At 44.1% G+C, this 18911-nt stretch overlaps 1 protein-coding gene across 1 annotated transcript in view; it reads left to right on the forward strand.

Annotated features, from left to right (window-relative positions):
• The first annotated feature begins 253 nt into the window (after window positions 1–253).
• Window positions 254–18911, forward strand: part of EYA1 (EYA transcriptional coactivator and phosphatase 1) — a 231549-nt gene continuing 212891 nt past the window's right edge. Inside the window, exon 1 of the mRNA XM_084620524.1 lies at window positions 254–432. The gene's annotated coding sequence lies outside the window, so the exon portion shown is untranslated. The remainder of the gene's footprint in view (window positions 433–18911) is intronic.

Genomic DNA, 18911 nt, shown 5'->3' on the forward strand with positions numbered 1-18911 from the left:
GGGCAGCCCTGCTTTCCACCCCCTAGGGGAGTGGCTGAGACAGTGGGGCCCCGCCTGCTCCCACTGAAGGGCATGCGGTGGGGGGGGGGACCCCGATCGTAATCTGGGGGCAGCAGGACGGGCGCTGGCGAGCGCCGCTGCGGCTCCTGCCTGCGCCCCTCAGGCCGCGGCGTGGGCGGACCGTTCCGGGCCCGGGCCCGGGCAGGCGCGCTGCGGCCGCGAGGCGGCGAGGGAGGCTGGAGCGGGGGCTGCTCAGGTGGAGAGCGGCGCGCGCGGCCGGAGACGCGGGGCTGCGGGCCGGGGGAGCGAGCGCCCCGGTGCCACCCACGCCCCGCCCAGGCACCCCCCCCCCCCGAGCGCCGCGGGCTCCGAGAAGGTGCCCGCCCGGCGTTTGCTGCGGGAGCGCCGCTTCCCCGCGCCCTCCGCTTCGAAGTGAGTCCGGGCATCCGCGCTGCCCGCCCTGCTTCGCCGCACGGCCCCGCTGGGGCAGGCGGGCGAGGGGCGCCGCGCGGGGCTGCAGGGGTTCAGGGGCCCCTGCCTGGCCCCGGGAGGACGTAGGCGGGTGTGGATGTTGCCTGGCACGTGGAGGAGGGGGTGCTGCCATGAGGGGTCCGTGTGGGGGGTAAATGCTACGGCTCTGCGGGGAGCCTGCTTGTTTTACTTGCATGGAAGATTAGATCTTGTGAAATTGTAACCTGCCACTCAGCCCCAGAGACCGCTGCAAATGTGAAGGGCCGGCCACAGTACCTGCTCTTAGCTGGCTCCCCGTGTGCAGGATTTGCAGGAGGGTTTTGGGTGTGGGCTTAAATGCAGAACAGTCTCTCCCCTGGCTTAACTATAGAGGTAGAGGGAGTTCAAAGAAAGACAGCAAAGGTCATGGGGGGAGGGGGGGTTGAATGGAAGGCACTGGGGTGTATGAGCCCTGCAAGGTGCTGACACTTGTGCTGCCTGTCCATAGTTGCTCCTAGGGGACTGCATCGTGCACGTGGGTTAGATGACCAGTTTCGATTTCCAGGGCCAGACACCTGGGTCTATGACTTCTTATTTCCCGCTATGAAGTATTTAAATGAGCTGAATGTCACTGTCTCATTGTGACTATCTTCATGTGTGTTTTTAGGAGTGGAAATGATGACTGGGGAGGGTGGGGGGAGAGAGAGAGGTCCTTTTGGCCTTGGAATTGCTTGGATGTGAGTTTAGTACATGGAGCAAATCATAAAATAATGTGCAGTAATGCACAGAAGCATTAGTATGTTTCTCTTCAGCCCTTTGCTAAGTGGTCTCACTTTGAACATTTAAAGCATGGTATATGTTAAATAACGAATCCTCACAGCACCCCACTGTGGAAGGTGGGTCTTATCCCTGTTTTACAGAGGAAAAAACAGAGTAAAGTGATTTATCTAGGGTCGCATGATGAGACATTGTTAGTGCCAGGATTAAATCTCAGGAGCACTTCATTTCTGTAGTCTTCTTATTTCTCTAAACGAGTGTTTCTCAACCCACGTGGGGCATGACTCAGAAATGGGTCACTTCCCCTGGCAGTGAGGGGAAGTAATACCCTGTGGTTGCCAGGAATCCTGGGTGGGGAGGGCAGGGGCAGGAAAAGAAAGACTTGCTTCTGTGCCCTCTCCTGTCCTTCAGTTCCAGCCATTGACACTTCCTTGTCATCCTTGACAGTGCTCAGCTTCAGGGCTGGGGATACTTCATACCTACAGGTACCCCTTGCTGTCCCTATCCACAGCAGCCCCAGCATCCAAGATATTTCTGTTATGTCTTCCTATGACTCACATGCTACAACAGTGTTATAATTGGTTACAGGATGATTATTTTTGGTTCATTTTGTTGATTGAGGATCCAAAAAAAGTTGAGAACCACTTCTTTTGGCTTAATGGCCTCTCCTTTTAAAATTGTAATTGTGTAGACTGTAGTTACGTTGCATGTGAAATTTGTAATAACAAAAACAAAGAACAGAGTTTTCTTAAATAACATTAGGTTCAAATTTGTTTTCTTTCTACGCTCTAAAGAACATATGTTCTCTTCTGTTGCATTGCATGGAGGAGGGCAATTTGTATTAACTTTGTTAAAACACAGACAGAAAATCCCTTGCATGGTTGCATATGCTTAAGCATGATGTTCCATGTAGGAGCAGCACTGTACAGTAGCAATAGTGCAAGACTTCCACAGTAGCCTAGAACAGACCTTTGAAGAGTGTCCAGATGAGCCTTTAAATCATGTTAGCTATCTCAAGTTAATTGTTTGTTTTTTACCTTGAATTAAATGATTGCCAGTGTAATGAAGCGGAAGCACAAAAGATGTGAATGTTTGGTCTGCCGTCTATATAGAGCAGGGGTTTTCATAACAAATTTTTTGGTGGCCTCAGAGTGCGGCCACCAACTCTTGCTGGTGGCCACTTTTACAATTTTAACTAAAATTCCTAATTAAGTTTAGGAAAGACAAGTAAATATGCCCACATACGTGTCCAAATCATTGCAATTTATTAATGTTAGGATTTTTTGCAGACTCTAATAAAAATAATGTACACTTGTCTCTATTCTGTACTGGAGCTAAACAGAGTAGAAACACAAATAAGGTGCTTTGCATGTTCTTGTCTTTCTTGTTGTTGTTGCTTTTTTTTAGACTTGCTAGCTACTAAGTCTGCTGCTGTGAAGTGATAAACATACAAATGTCACTTTTCACAACAGCAGATATAGTCAGCCCTGGATGGGGAAGTGGCTAGGGAGGCAGTGGGGGCCAGAGGTGATGGGGACAATGGATGGAGGGCTGGGGGAGACAGTGGGGGCCAGGAGGAATGGATGGGGGTGAGCCCAGGGCCAGAGCCCTCTTTCCGCCACCCGGGGAAAGTGGGGAACGCACTAGGAGCCTGCTCCTCCAGCATTTGTCTCCAGAGGGGGGCAGGACCCAACCCCTGCTGGAGGCCTCAGGGGAGGGGCCACTGCTTTGACCCCATCACTGCCCAGGAGCCTACGGCCGCAAAGAAAAGCCCCTAGTGGCCACATGTGGTCATGGCTGCCGCATTTGAGAAACGCTGATATAGAGCTGCCCTTAGTATTTTTGAGCAGAATCACAAAACAATTTAACTTCTCTCTAATTCCCAATGATCAGACCAATACTCAGGGGCTGTCTGTTGGTTTTTGGAGTAAAAGTCATTTACAGTAGAATCTCGGAGTTATGAACACTTCGGGAATGGAGGTTGTTTATAACTTTGAACAAAACGTTAGGGTTGTTCTTTCAAAAGTTTACAACTGAACATTGATTTTATACAGCTTTGAAACTACTATGCGAAGAAAAATGCTGCTTTCCCTTTATTCTTTTAGTAGTTTACATTTATCACAGTACTGTACTTATATTTGCTTTTTTAAATTTTTTGGTCTCTGCTGCAGCCTGATTGTGTACCTCTGGTTCCAAATGAGGTGTGTGGTTGACTGGTCAGTTCGTAACTCTGAGGTTCTACTGTACTTGATTCTTTGCCTCCTACTATCTTCACTCACTCATTTTAGATAAAGGGAGGATCGTCTGTCTCCTTGTGGGAGGTACAATTATCTTCATTTTATAAGAAAAGTAAGGCAGAAGGTTTAAGTGATTTGATGAAGGCTGTAGAGAGGATTGGTGACAGAGCCAAGATTCATCTACTGGTTGTTTTGCCATTGACTTCAGTAGGGCCAGGATTTCAACCCATGCATTTCCAGGGTCTTCCCTTAGTATACTAGATTAGCATACTAGATTATTGTCTTCTCTGAAGCTGTCCTTCCTTGTGACTGTTTAGCAGAAGTGCCCACAAGAGAGAGAATCTGCAATTACTGTGTTATGAAGCAAAGGTATATGTTATATGCAGATGTAATACGTGCAAATTAATTGTATTATTTACATTTCTTATTCTTTATAAAACTGTTTTCCTTTGTCTAAGCCAGTAAATAACTTTCTTATAACCTTGAGCAACGATGGTGAAAGTGGTTCACGTTTGAAAGAGAATTAAGATTAGCAAATTTGTAGGAAGCTGTAATACTTTTAAATGTGACTTTTGTGTTAATTACAGGTACCTGAATGTTAGTAAAGCTTTACTATTTTGGGCTACGATGTGAAAAACCAGTATATTTTTTGTGTGTGATAAAATATCTTACTGCCAGGCATCAAATTTGTAGGCTGGAAGTATTTCATAACAACCTGGCCATGTAAAATCAAGCAATACCATAACCTTTAAACTGCAGTAATATAACACATGCAAAAAAAGGCTTTTTAACTCAGATCTATAGTTATTACATCTGTTTGGTTTCATCCAGTACCAGAATGTAGGTTGTAAAGTCAATATATAAGTGTAAAATTGAAGGTTACTTCTAAGATAGCTTACACTTTCTTTTACTTACTGGTTAGGTAAATGTTCTGGTTGCATTTTACATTTTGTATTTTCAAACTTTTCATTCATAAGTTTCATAACATTTATTAATGCTTTGTAACTGTGACACCTTTGAGGGGTGCCCATGACTATGGGTGACCTTGTTACCCCCCCTTGCCTCCAGTGTGAGGGAGTCTATGTCTCGTAACTGGGCATCAGCTCCAATGGAACACCAGCCTTTCCAGCACTCTCCTCAGGACTCTGCCAGTCCTGTCCTTTCCTTGCAGATTAACAGTAGGTGCACCCCAACCTTTGAGAAAAACCGTGAAGAGGGTTCCTCTACAGCATCCAGTCCCTGTCACTGGATGCTCATAGATATTGCCAAGTCTGCTGACTCCAAAGACCGTACACACACCAGCTTCTTCGCTAAGCTGGGGACGCATGCTTTACTTTAGTATTACAGCACTGAGATGAATTTATAGTAAAACCAAGAATACGTTTGTTAATAAAGAACAGAGATTTAAGTGATACTAAGCAAAGATAATGGAAACAAAAATGGTGACAAATAAAACAAAAGTATAGCATGCTTCTGAGATACTGCATATGACCTTGGCAGGCTCCAGTCTTTGTCAAAAGCAGTTTTTCTCACCTACAGCTGTTTCTCATGCTCAGCACCACCAACCCTCGTGGTTGGGGCTTCACTGTTCATGGATGCAAAGAGCACTGACCTATTCGTTCCCTCAGTGATGGATAAACAAAGAATTCTTTTCCCTTCTTCTTGCAGTCCAGAAAAGCTTTGAAATGTATTCTTTTGATACGTACCTGAGAAAAAGTTCCTCTCTCTTGCTGTGTGTTCTTTGTGATGTAGACACCAGGTCCATTTTTCACATTTTCTAGTTAATTTGCATTTCGTGTTGACTCAAATATAGTCACCATTGTCTTTAGTTGACCTTGCTCAATTTAAATTATAGACAGGGAGATAATTACTTTACTTTCCCTCCTATCTGGAAGAAAACCTGTTTCTCCCTTTGTTCAGTCACAGACTTTAAAGCATCATATCACTAAGTATCTGTAGTTCCTCATATAGTGTTAATACACACATTTCACAATTATATTACTGGCCAGTGTATTATAAGTTTTCATTTGATACCTAATAGATATTCTTTTTCGATAAATGCCATTGCAGCAAGGTTAGGTGTATAATGAGTTTGTCAGGCCTGACACGTTGTTGACACACAGCAGTGAACCAGCAAAGGGCCTCTCTGGGTATGTCTATACTACCCGCTGGATCGGCGGGCACCGATCTATCCCGGGGGGCAGGGGGAGTGGTGTCAATTTGTTGCATCTAGTCTCAACGCGATAAATCGACCACTGAGCGCTCTCCCGTCCACTCCAGTGCTCCACTGCTGTGAGAGGCGCAAGCAGAGTTGACAGGGGAGCGGCAGCAGTTGACACACCACATCAAAGGCACTGCGGTGAGTAGGTCTAAGTGCGTTGACTTCAGCTACGTTATGCACGTAGCTGAAGTTGCATAACTTAGATCGATTTCCTCCCCAGTGTAGACCAGGCCTCTGTCACAGTAACATTTTCTTAATTTGTTAGTTCTGAATGTGTCTTGGAGCTATTTGTTCCAAACAGAAAAGAAAGAAAAAAAGTACATATGTGATAGTGACATTTAAGAACAGTTTTAGCATTCAGAATTTAGTGCCACATAAAGATGTGTTTGGACCCATGGGCTGAAACTATGTGCTTCTAAGCTCCCTTGTGACTTGTCAGGTTGTAGCCACAGTCTCTGGCACCATTTCTAGAGAATAGGACCCAGTGGTGTAGCTGTCACCTACCCCCCATGACCAGTGCTGATTCCCTCTCCTCCCCAGTTGCTCCAACGCCCCAGTTGCTCAACAAACACATGCAACTCCCATTGATCTCAATGTAAGTTGTTGTTTTTCATGTGAACCAGGGGCAATATATTGTCCTAAGTGATAATGTGCTTTTCAATCAACTTTTAAACTGACAGATGTCATTAGAGTGAGGTATTTTAGCCTTAGTAGTAGTTGACGGGTCTAGCAGGCTACAGTGTAGAGCGGTGCTGAAAGAGCCAGATTTTGTCCATTATGAGTTATGTACATGTGCAGCAAATTTAGGCATATAGGGTGAGAGTTTGTTTTTTTTTAAGGGCGATTAGGTACAAATGGTGATTAGGTACCTATCCCCTACCCATAAATGCTAATTGGATTTAAGTTGGCTATTCCTTACAATAGCAAGAGGCACCACCAGGTCAAATCCATGTTGGAAAGGTTTATTTGTGGGCTCCTTTTACTACAGAATCTACATAATATATGGACACAAATAAATACATTTTTACCTTATGTGTTCTGGAGCAAGCCTCATAGATGCTTCTACCTGAGTGTTTAGTTTGCCTGTATGCAATATGCAGAGGGCCTCCATGCTTTGTAATTTTTTTATTTTTTTAAACAGATGTTAGGTTTTGGTATGTCACCTTCTATCTCTCACATTTTGAGTAAGCAATTTGTATTCTGTTGTGTTGTCATACTTGGTATTGTAAAATAGTGAAAGGGAAACATTACCCATTTGGTCATTCCAGAAGTGTTAAAAATTAGGACAATAGGATTTGTAATATATATTGGAACTTATTCATGATGAGACATGTTACGTTTTATCAAATTACTCAGAAGAGAAATGGATACACATCTCTTTGAATGGCAAGATCTTGCATTGGGAATTACAGGGATACTCTTTGCATGTCTTCTGTAGGAGCGTTTCTTATTAGCCTGCTTTCACACTGGAAATGCTAGTCACTATGGTAGTGATGACTTCATATATTGCACTAGATTTTTGCAGGATCTCCTTATCCACCGTAAATTTTATTTATTTAGATCTATAGAGTTCCTGTCCAGGACTATAGGAATCCTTGCCATATATTTAAAAATTCAAACTAATCATTCAAACAAAAATAAATGCAGCGGCTTTCCTCCCAAAAAAACTTGCCCCAGCCGTAGATCCAGATACTGTGGCACTGTTGAGGTGGAGAGGGGGTTGTTCTTTCTGAGTGAGTGTGTGGGCAAAAGCAGACACCTATCTCACATGGTAGACTCCAAAACTGACTTGTTATGTGGGAAATTTCACTCTGACTACACTTACACAGGAACGTCTGATGCATACCCAAAATTTATGCATTCAGATTCATGTCACCGTCTCTGCTGGTGTGCATTTGACTCCTGAGAAATTTATACAGTATGTGAGTACACTACATTTTGCAGATCTGGGTCCCTGTCTAATCCATTAGATTGGGATCCCTAGGGCCACTTGAGAGAGGTTACCAAACCTGCAGCTGCAGAGTTCCTATGTTGGAACGGATGGGCTGTCCACCCCAAGCAATGGCTTTAATTGTTTTCAAAGCTGCCAGTAGGTTTCTGTCTAAACTGATCCTTTTTTTTTTTAAAAAAAAGCTGTTATGTTTGGAAGTTTCTTTTTTAGCGTTTGGTAATAATTCTTTACCGAATGCTAGAAAGCAAACTTCCTGAATATAACCCTAAAACCCAAACCACTGACCTCCTTAAAATGTAGACATAAAACTGTATGTACGCACTGTCATTCGCTAGTAGCACTAGAATAAAGCTTGATGACTGAGGCACAAAACACCTTTCCCCTTCCCTAACAAACCATCTCTAAGCTTTCAAGACCCAGATATGGAAAAGTGTCCCTGGTATTTTTCATTCCAGCATGTTGAGTAGGGTTGGAGCTTGTTGTTTTGTTTAGGATTTGACCTACACATAGCAGTCAGCTCTGGGACTTCACAAAAATGCATATTAGGTTTAAAATAATATGCTAGTGGGATAATATCTGTGTCAAATTTTCAAAATTATCTTATTCTTGTGAAATAAAGGGACTACAGCAGCGGAACCAATCACCAGGGAATCTCCAACATTAAGTGGTTCTCCAGATGGGGCAATAGCAGAGGAAATGCTCCACATCTCTTTTTTCCAACCATCCCTGGAGCTGGGGACATGTAGGGTATATAATCAGCAAAGGGGCATGGTTGAAGCACTGCTCTACTTCAGCTATTCTTGGCTATCAGAAGCACACCTAGGGGCCAACTGGAGCTGAATAGAAGCTACGGTAGCCCAGAGACTGCACTTAACGTATTCTGGGAGCAGGGCAGAGCCTGGAATAAAGGAAACACAACACCCTTTCTTGTACCAAGAACAGCTCAGCTAGAGTGAAGAATCAGGTTCACTGTTCTTAGGAACCAAAGTTTGCATTGAGATTGGATGGTAAATGTTGCATAAGAACTTGTATAGAATATATTTTTCTACTATGCAAGGTTATGATTAGGTTGGACCTCCCATTTATGAGATAATCAATTGTGACATGTCCTACACTGTGGTTTTTTTTTTTTTTTTGCTTGTCATCAAACTGTATATGTTACTGTTGCTCAGAACACATATCAGTTAGGAGGATAATTTCTCTACATGTACATCAGGTTATGTAGGCAGCTAAGCTGCAGAGTCTGGATTTGCCAGCCAAAACATCGACCCTTGTTTGTAACTCATGTGAACCCTGAAATCTGTGCAAGAGATTATCCTTAATTGGCAACTTCCTGTTTTAAGAGACTACCCTAAATATATATATATATATGTGTGTGTGTGTGTGTATATCTATATCTAAAATATAATAATTCTGCTCAACCTTTAACAGATTTCCTGTATTATTAGGGGTTGAGGTGGAGTTATTGACGTGCAGAAGGAGTGGAAATGTGGAAAGCCCTTCCATTGTAACCAAACACACTTGGGGTATGTCTACACTATGAAATTAGGTCGAATTTATAGAAGTCAGTTTTTTAGAAATCGGTTTTATATATTCGAGTGTGTGTGTCCCCACAGAAAATGCTCTAAGTGTATTAAGTGCATTAACTCGGCGGAGTGCTTCTATAGTACCGAGGCAAGCGTCGACTTCCGGAGTGTTGCACTGTGGGTAGCTATCCCACAGTTCCCGCATTCTCCACTGCCCATTGGAATTCTGGCCCCAATGCCTGATGGGGCTAAAACATTGTCACGGGTGGTTCTGGGTACATATCGTCAGGCCCCCGTTCCCTCCCTCTCTTCGTGAAAGCAGAAGCAGACAATCGTTTCGTGCCTTTTTTCTTGAGTTACCTGTGCAGACGCCATACCACGGCAAGCATGGAGCCCACTCAGGTAACCGTCACCGTATGTCTCCTGGGTGCTGGCATATGTGGTTCTGCATTGCTACACAGCAGCAGCAACCCCTTGCCTTGTGGCAGCAGATGGTGCAGTAGGACTGGTAGCCATCATCGTCATGTCCAAGGTGCTCCTGGCCACGTCGGCCAGGAGCGCCTGGGCAGACATGGGTGCAGGGACTACATTAGAAATGACTTGACCAGGTCATTCTCTTTAGTCCTGCAGTCAGTCCTATTGAACCAACTTATGGTGAGCAGGCAGGCGACACGGATTGCTAGCAGTCCTCCTGTACCATCTTCTGCGAGGCAGGCAAGAGATGAGGATGGCTAGCAGTCCTACTGCACCATCTTCTGCCGAGCAGCCATGAGATGTGGATGGCTTGAAGTCCTTCTGCACTGTCTGCTGCCAGCCAAAGATGTAAAAGATAGATGGAGTGGATCAAAACAAGAAATAGACCAGATTTGTTTTGTACTCATTTGCTTCCACTTCTCCCCCGTCTAGGGGACGCATTCCTCTAGGTCACACTGCAGTCACTCACAGAGAAGGTGCAGCGAGGTAAATCTAGCCATGTATCAATCAGAGGTCAGACAAACCTGCTTGTTCCAATAAGAACAATTACTTAGGTGCACCATTTCTTATTGGAACCCTCCGTGAAGTCCTGCCTGAAATACTCATTGATGTAAAGCCACCCCCTTTGTTGATTTTAATTCCCTGTAAGCCAACCCTGTAAGCCATGTCGTCAGTCGCCCCTCCCTCCATCAGAGCAATGGCAGACAATCGTTCCGCGCCTTTTTTCTGTGCGGACGCCGTACCAAGGCAAGCATGGAGGCCGCTCAGCTCACTTTGGCAGTTAGGAGCACATTAAACACCACACGCATTATCCAGCAGTATATGCAGCACCAGAACCTGGCAGAGCGATACCGGGTGAGGAGGCGACGTCAGCGCGGTCACGTGAGTGATCAGGACATGGACACAGATTTCTCTGAAAGCATGGGCCCTGCCAATGCATGCATCAAGGTGCTAATGGGGCAGGTTCATGCTGTGGAACGCCGATTCTGGGCTCAGGAAACAAGCACAGACTGGTGGGACCGCATAGTGTTGCAGGTCTGGGACGATTCCCAGTGGCTGCGAAACTTTCGCATGCGTAAGGGCACTTTCATGGAACTTTGTGTCTTCAGCCCGCCACTTACTCTCTTCAGCCCGCCACCTCTCCTCCCCGTCATTTTGTGCTTTCTGCACTCTGACATTATTTGCCTCCACGCATTCGTCTGTGCTCTGTCAGTGTGGGAGGACAGCATGAGCTCAGAGAACATTTCATCACGAGTGCGTTTTTTTTTTTCTTTCTAATCTTCACTAGCCTCTGGGAAGGAGAAGATCCTGTGATCATTGAAACACATGCAGCTGGTGGAGAAAAAAAAAGGGACAGCGGTATTTAAAAAGACACATTTTATAAAACAGTGGCTACACTCTTTCAGGGTAAACCTTGCTGTTAACATTACATACATAGCACATGTGCTTTCATGACAAGGTCACATTTTGCCTCCCCCCACCGCGTGGCTACCCCCTCAACCCTCCCCCTTCTCCGTGGCTAATAGCGGGGAACATTTCTGTTCAGCCATAGGCAAACAGCTCAGCAGGAACGGGCACCTCTGAGTGTCCCCTGAAGAAAAGCACCCAATTTCAACCAGGTGACCATGAATGATATCTCACTCTCCTGAGGATAACACAGAGAGATAAAGAATGGATGTTGTTTGAACGCCAGCAAACATACGCTGCAATGCTTTGTTCTACAATGATTCCCGAGTACGTGTTACTGGCCTGGAGTGGTAAAGTGTCCTACCTTTTGCAAAGGCTTTGGGAGTACATCCAGGAGAGCCGCGAATGCCAGGGCAAATTAATCCTTTCACATGCTTGCTTTTAAACCATGTATAGTATTTTAAAAGGTACACTCACCGGAGGTCTCTTCTCCGCCTGCCGGGTCCAGGAGGCAGCCTTGAGTGGGTTCGGGGGGTACTGGCTCCAGGTCCAGGGTGAGAAACAGTTCCTGGCTTTCGGGAAAACCGGTTTCTCCACTTGCTTGCTGTGAGCTATCTACAACCACCTCCTCCTCATCATCTTCTTCTTCTTCGTCCCCAAAACCTGCTTCCGTGTTGCCTCCATCTCCATTGAAGGAGTCAAACAACACGGCTGGGGCAGTGGTGGCTGAACCCCCAAAGTGGCATGCAGCTCATCATAGAAGCAGCATGTTTGGGGTTCGGACCCGGAGCGGCCGTTCGCCTCTCTGGTTTTCTGGTAGGTTTGCCTGAGCTCCTTAAGTTTCACGCGGCACTGCTTCGGGTCCCTGTTATGGCCTCTGTCCTTCATGCCCTGGGAGATTTTGACAAAGGTTTTGGCATTTCGAAAACTGGAATGGAGTTCTGATAGCACGGATTACTCTCCCCATACAGCGATCAGATCCTGTACCTCCCGTTCAGTCCATGCTGGAGCTCTTTTGCGATTCTGGGACTCCATCATGGTCACCTTTGCTGATGAGCTCTGCATGGTCACCTGCAGCTTGCCACGCTGGCCAAACAGGAAATGAGATTCAAAAGTTCGCGGTTCTTTTCCTGTCTACCTGGCCAGTGCATGTGAGTTGAGAGTGCTGTCCAGAGCGGTCACAATGGAGCACTCTGGGATAGCTCCCAGAGGCCAATACTGTCGAATTGTGTCCACAGTACCCCAAATTCGACCCGGCAAGGCCGATTTAAGCGCTAATCCACTTGTCAGGGGTGGAGTAAAGAAATCGATTTTTAAGAGCCCTTTAAGTCGAAAAAAAGGGCTTCATCGTGTGGATGGGTGCAGGTTTACATCGATTTAACACAGCTAAATTCGACCTAAAGTCCTAGTGTAGACCAGGGGTTGGTGTATTGAGGATACAGACTCATCGTCCCGTCCCTGCTGGTGTGCGTTTGATGATTTTTAAGAAGTCTTTATGAGCCTTTCCCTTATAGGAGAAAGTCACCTTAAGCTAACTATGAAGGTATGCATTGCTACCCTTCCATGTAAAGAGAAGGAACTGTCCACCTTTGGATATCATTGTAGAGTGAAGGGAATGAAATCCAACTTAAAGTACTTTTTATAGAATCATAGGACTGGAAGGCAGCCTGAGAAATCATCTAGTCAGTCCCATGCACTCATGCCAGGACTAAGTATTATCCAGACCATCCTTGAGGGGGTGTTTGTCTAACCTCATCTTAAAAAACATCCTATGATGGAGATTCCACAACCTCCCTACGCAAATTGTTCCAGTGCTTAACTACCCTGACTGCTAGGAAGTTTTTCCTAATGTCCAATCTGAACTTCCCTTGTTGCAATTTAAGTGCATTGCTTCTTGTCCTATTCTCAGGTTTTAATGAGAATTTTTTTTCTTCCTCCTCCTTGTAACAACCTTTTATGTACTTGAAAGCTGTTATCATGCCCCCGCCCCAGTCTTCTCTTCTCCAGACTAAACAAACCCATTTTTCTCAATCTTTCCTTGTAGGTCATGTTTTCTAGACCTTTAATCATCTTTGTTGCTCTCCTCTGGACTTTCTCCAATTTGTCCGCATCTTTCCTAAAATGTGGCACCTAGAACTGGACACAATACTCCAGTTGAGGCCTAATCAGTGCAGAGTAGAGCAGAAGAATTACTTTTTGTGTCTTTCTTACAACACTCGTGCTAGTACATCCCAGAATGCTGTTTGCTTATTTTACAACAGTGTTACACTGTTCCCTCATATTTAGCTTGTGATCCATTATGACGTCCAGATCCCTGTCTGCAGTACTGCTTCCTAGGCAGTCATTTCCATTTTGTATGTGTGCAACTGATTGTTCCTTCCTAGGTGAAGTACTTTGCATTTGTCCTTGTTGAATTTCATCCTATTTACTTCAGGCCCTTTCTTCAGTTTGTCCAGATCATTTTGAATTTTAATACTATCCTCCAAAGCACTTGCAACCACTCCCAGATAGGTATCATCGGCAAACTTTATAAGTGTACTCTCTATGCCATTATCTAAATCACTGATGAAGATATTGAACAGAACTGGACCCAGGACTGATATCTGCGGGACCCCACTCAATAAGCCCTACCAGCTTGACTGTGAACCACTGATGATTACCCTCTGGAAATGGTTTTCCCATCAGTTATGCACCCATCTTCTAATAGCTCCGTCTAGGTTGTATTTCCCTAGTTTGTTTATGAGTAGGGCATGCAAAACAGTATCAGAAGCCTTACTAAAGTCAAGATATACACATCTACTGTTTCCCTCCTATCCACAAGGCTTGTTACCTTGTCAATGTCCATGCTGTCTGTTACTTATCACTTTATTATCTTCTAGGTGTTTGCAAATTGATTACTTAATTATTTGCTCCATTATCTTTCTGGGTACTGAAGTTAAGCTCCCTGCTCTGCAATTCCCCAGGTTGTCCTTATTTTCCTTTTTTATGCTTGTTTACCTTTTGTAGTTTTATTACCTTTTAAAAATATGAATAACTCTTTGGGGACAGGGGCTGTCATTTATCTTACGTTTGTACAGCTGCAATGCTTCCTGGGGTACCCAACATTGTGAAGCATCTCAGTACCACCTGCCCATAGCATAAGGAAGTCTAGTCTGTGCTTGCCAGGGGGCCAGCTCCCCAACTCCACCAGCTATGGGGCAACACAAGCACTCCCCTCTAGACCTCTACAGGCCCGGCTGTTTCTCTACAGGTTAGAAAAAAGGCACACTCCAACCCTTGAACTGTGCGAGTGACTCCCTGGAGTGTCCAGCCCCTGTTTCACTGGACACTCGTGGTCTCAGATCTGCTTCTTCAAAAGAAGGACTACACCCCAGCTTATCAGTTCTACCCCAAACCACGGCTCTGCTTAATACACAGTACTTAGATATCTTTATAATCAAGTATACGTCAATTGAACAAAGTAATTCAAAGTAGGAGCAAGCAGAAATATTGTAGACAAATGGTTATATTTAAATGAAGTTCTTACACACATTCTGGAGCCTAGACTTAATTAACAAGATACTCTCTTGTCTAATAAAGTATTGCTCACCAGCGCTTTACAGCCAGGATGGCTTTGATCCTCTTTTCATGAGACAAACAACGCTGTCAGCTTGTTTCCTTGGTGAACGATTCTCTGTGTTTCTTTGCATAATGACAGGTTTCAGAGTAACAGCCGTGTTATTCTGTATTCGCAAAAAGAAAAGGAGTACTTGTGGCACCTTAGAGACTAACCAATTTATTAGAGCATAAGCTTTCGTGAGCTACAGCTCACTTCATCAGATGCATATCGTCTGCTGCAGTTTCCATGATATGCATCTGATGAAGTGAGCTGTAGCTCACGAAAGCTTATGCTCTAATAAATTGGTTAGTCTCTAAGGTGCCACAAGTACTCCTTTTCTTTTTGTGTTTCTTTGGATTCCCTGATATACCAGACTGTCCTTTGATCTTATTCATAAACGGGATTCTCCCCTGCTGATTGTTTGTTTTTTTCCTGTAGGTTTTCTCTCTTTTAGATTTTGCAGTCTTTCAACTAGTATCTTGCTCAGTGTGAAAATAGGCCTCCATTGTGAGTCATAAAATACAGAATACTCTCATGGCGTCTGTAACCTGCTGTCTGAAAGGTCTAAGTTATGTCCCCCCCCTCTCCCCCCCCCCGGTGACCTGCCTTAATTCCCAGTCCTTAAGAACGTGAATTTTAGTATAGATGTATAAATCCTTAAGTATTATCCGTACAGTGATTATGATAAGCGATGGGCTGCTGGCTCTCGATAGAGACCTCACATGTCACCCTTTGGTGAGCTGTTATGCAAATATCTGACCCAGAGGATCCCTGTAAAACCTTCTGCATTTTGTGCTCTCTGCCAGTTGCAGCAGGAGTCCCTTGGTCACAGCAGTGCATAAAATAGTGATGCTGTGACCTGGTTGGTCTTTAGGTGCTATCACATATACATATTGAATAATAATATTTAAATAAGCAAAGTGGTTAAATGATCTCAAAGTAATATAGAAAGGGAAAAAAAAGGACATGTATTTTCATGATTTCCCCTCAATTAGAGTGTTGTCTTTCACATAATTTGTGAGGTATTTCCCCCCCATATCAGATGACCTATTTTGCATATAATAATCTCTGTGTAATAGATACTCTGAGTAATTCAGATATAATTTTTGATACAATGCAAGGGAATTTAATTTTTTTGTGTGAAATTTACTAAATGTTAAAATATTCTAAATGACATTTATAATAAAGATAACTCAATTGCCCTTGTTTAAATTTAAAAGTTTAATTTTTTAAAATTAAGATTACAGTATTACATTGTAAATCAACTGCTGTATATTCAAAGCTAAACTCTAATGTCAGTGCTAATTCAGTGCTGCTGCCAGAGGCCTTCTACAGCTTTGTAGGCAGGCTGAATTTTTGCCCCTATTAGCAGGGTGGGTAGTCAGAATGTAGAGGACAAATTTCTAACCCCCTTAATTATGAGCATGCAACTCCATTGACTTGAAGGTGTGTTTTGCCATAGCAAAGAATGCAATATTGGGCTCTTTCTGATAGTGATATATTACACAAAATGGCTTTATGGGAACTATATTATATAAACATCTGTACGTGTGAGATAATGTTAGCTGCCGCTCCTGTGAGTCAGGTCATTTAGTCACTCCTGAGAAATTGTATAGACTAAAATCTATCTGTTTTATGCTTATTGGCATTATTACAAGAATGCGTTTTAAGTGTACAAGGTTACCAGTCTTGGTAAAGCTTTCATATTATATATTTGTAAAGGGTACACTGCTGACTTGGAAAGCTGCCAAATCACCCAAATGACATCAATTATCTGCTGGATATTTTCCATGAGAAAAGGCACCATTTTATTCCTGCAGTGAAGTTGCAGAGTCTCCACTCATGTGGTTTTCCCTTTATGGAGTTTTGCAGGAAAAGACTTTTTAAACAGGCAATAGTCATTGCTTAGGAGAACGGCATTCTGTATGTGCCTTTGGCAGAGAAACATTTCACCCTGCTGTTTGTTGGTTTTTAATTAAAAAATTCCTTTTGTAACTTTTTAAAGTCTTTAATAATTTTCTAATTGCCTGATTAGGAATCTGGTGTCAGAACAAGTCCAAGGGCCCAGTCCTGGTCCCACAGAAGTATCTGAAGTTTGCCATTGTCCTCAACAGGAGAAGGATTGTATTGGATCTTTGTAACAGGGTGATCGTCACTCAGGTGCCCCCTCATAAAGTGGTGTGAATAGACAGCACTGGGGTTTGTATGAATGTGCCACTCCATTAGGTTTTAGCATTTGCTCATATTCCATAGGCTGCAGAGCCAGAGTACAGGCGTTGGACAGGTGGACCATGGCCCAACCACCTTTCAGCAGTGGTCTTGTACTAAATTAGTATAGAAGCTGCTGGAGCAGTCCGGAGCATTGCTCCAGCTGCATGGTCACAACATCAGTGAAATTTGACCTGGCAGCCCCACCATCCAGACAAAGGGGCAACCAGGCCAAATTTGAGTGGCGTTGTGACCTGGTGCATGAGAAGTCTGTTCCTGTATGGTGGTGTGCAGGAGAGCATGCCAAGAACTTGACTCCAGGTGGCACTCGCTCATGCATTGTGCAGAAAAGAGAGAGAGAAGGGATACTCCCTGGCTGAGGGAGACCTGGTGTTCCTAAGGGGAGGGGAGACAAGTGGGGATTCTACAGAGTTGTTGTCAGAGGGAGGCAGGGACTGTAATTTGCCCCTCTCCCCTCCCCCCGAAATGTCTGAATTGGTGCCACAGCTCTCATGGCCAGACGTTGCTGTGCAGGTCTCTTTGTCAGTTTTCTTCCCCAGATTCCTCAAAAACTCCAGATCAGAGTCCAAAGGTAATTAAAACACTCCCCTTTTGGTTCCAGATTATTTCGTCCTGATATACATTGGCCCTCCAGGCTGCTACCCCAGTTCAATGTCTCTCTCCCCTAAGGTAGGAAGTCCCCAGCCCTCCTTCCTGGAGCTGGGTCACCATTTCTTAACTCTCTGCAGACCCTCCTTTTAAGAAGCCTAAGTGGGTCACCTGATCTTCATCTTCCCCACCTGGGAAGGTGAATTAAGCTTGTCACAGGTGGCCTTAGGCCCATTTCCCCTTAAAGTGGCCAGCCCCACCGTGATCATCCCTTCCCTGTAAACCAGAAATGATGAGGAAGATACACCAGGAAACATGTCACATATCAGCATCCTCCCTACTGTGTGGAGTTGACCTGTTAATGCTTTTTTTATGTTGCTTTTTTAAATAAATCTTATACAAGTAGAAGCATTTGTGGGCTGAGTGGAATCCAACAGTATGTATCTTGTACATGTAATATTTCCACTGAAATAAAGGATGACAGGATTAAGTCCTTAGATCTCAATCGTGAAATGCATATGCACATAATTAGATTTATGTGTGCAAGTAGTCCCACTGAATTAGGGCTACTCACCCGAGTAAGTGTTTGCGGGACCTTGGCCTTAGTTTGTTACAGAAGGAAAAGTGCCATTTACTTAACTCTGTGTGTGTGAGAGAGAGATTAAGGCTTGGCCTGCACTGGGAGTTTGTTGGGATAACTGCATCACTCAGGCTTGTGTTTTTTTCACACCCCTGAGCGACTTAGTTATACCAGCTTAACTCCAGGTGTACACAGCACTATGTAGACAGGAGAGCTTCTCCCATCAATATAGCTACTGCCTCTTGGGAAGGTGGAGTATCTACACTGACAGAAGTTCTCCTGCTGGCATAGGTATCATCTTCACTAAGTGCTAGAGGCACATCTGCGCCACTGCACTGCTGTAAGTGTAGACAAGCCCTCAGATTTCATCAGTGATTTCATTGGTTTACATTGTATCTGCTGTTCATGCTGCATTTACTCCACACTTTTCGTAAACAGATTCATCACAAATTTGGGGAGGGGGAACAACTTTGGGAGCTGGTGTTTGGAGTGATAGCTGCTTGACTGGTATGAACAATTAATTTTAAATCTTAAACAATTGTCACAACACTTTATTCTGAAGATAGTTTCCTCTATAAGGAAATAATCTCTTGAAATGCTCCCTTTAAAAAAAGGACTGAACCTTTTTAAATGTAACTCTATGTTTACTGTTACTTATAACATCAAAGAACACTCTCTGAAGGTGAGAGAACACAACGCATCTCATCTTTATGACTTTATAGTCAGTGGGACTGTGACCTAATGTAAACTTGCAGAGATTTAGTATAATATCCTTAGCTTGAGGGCAACATTCTGAAAACGTTGTGGATTTTCTCTTTTATCGTGGCTCAGTCTACAATCATACTTCTTCGTTATTATTTCCTTTTAGCATTA

Source organism: Lepidochelys olivacea (genome assembly GCF_965140295.1).
Source record: "Lepidochelys olivacea isolate rLepOli2 genome assembly, chromosome: 2".
Classification (NCBI taxonomy): Eukaryota; Metazoa; Chordata; order Testudines; family Cheloniidae; genus Lepidochelys; species Lepidochelys olivacea.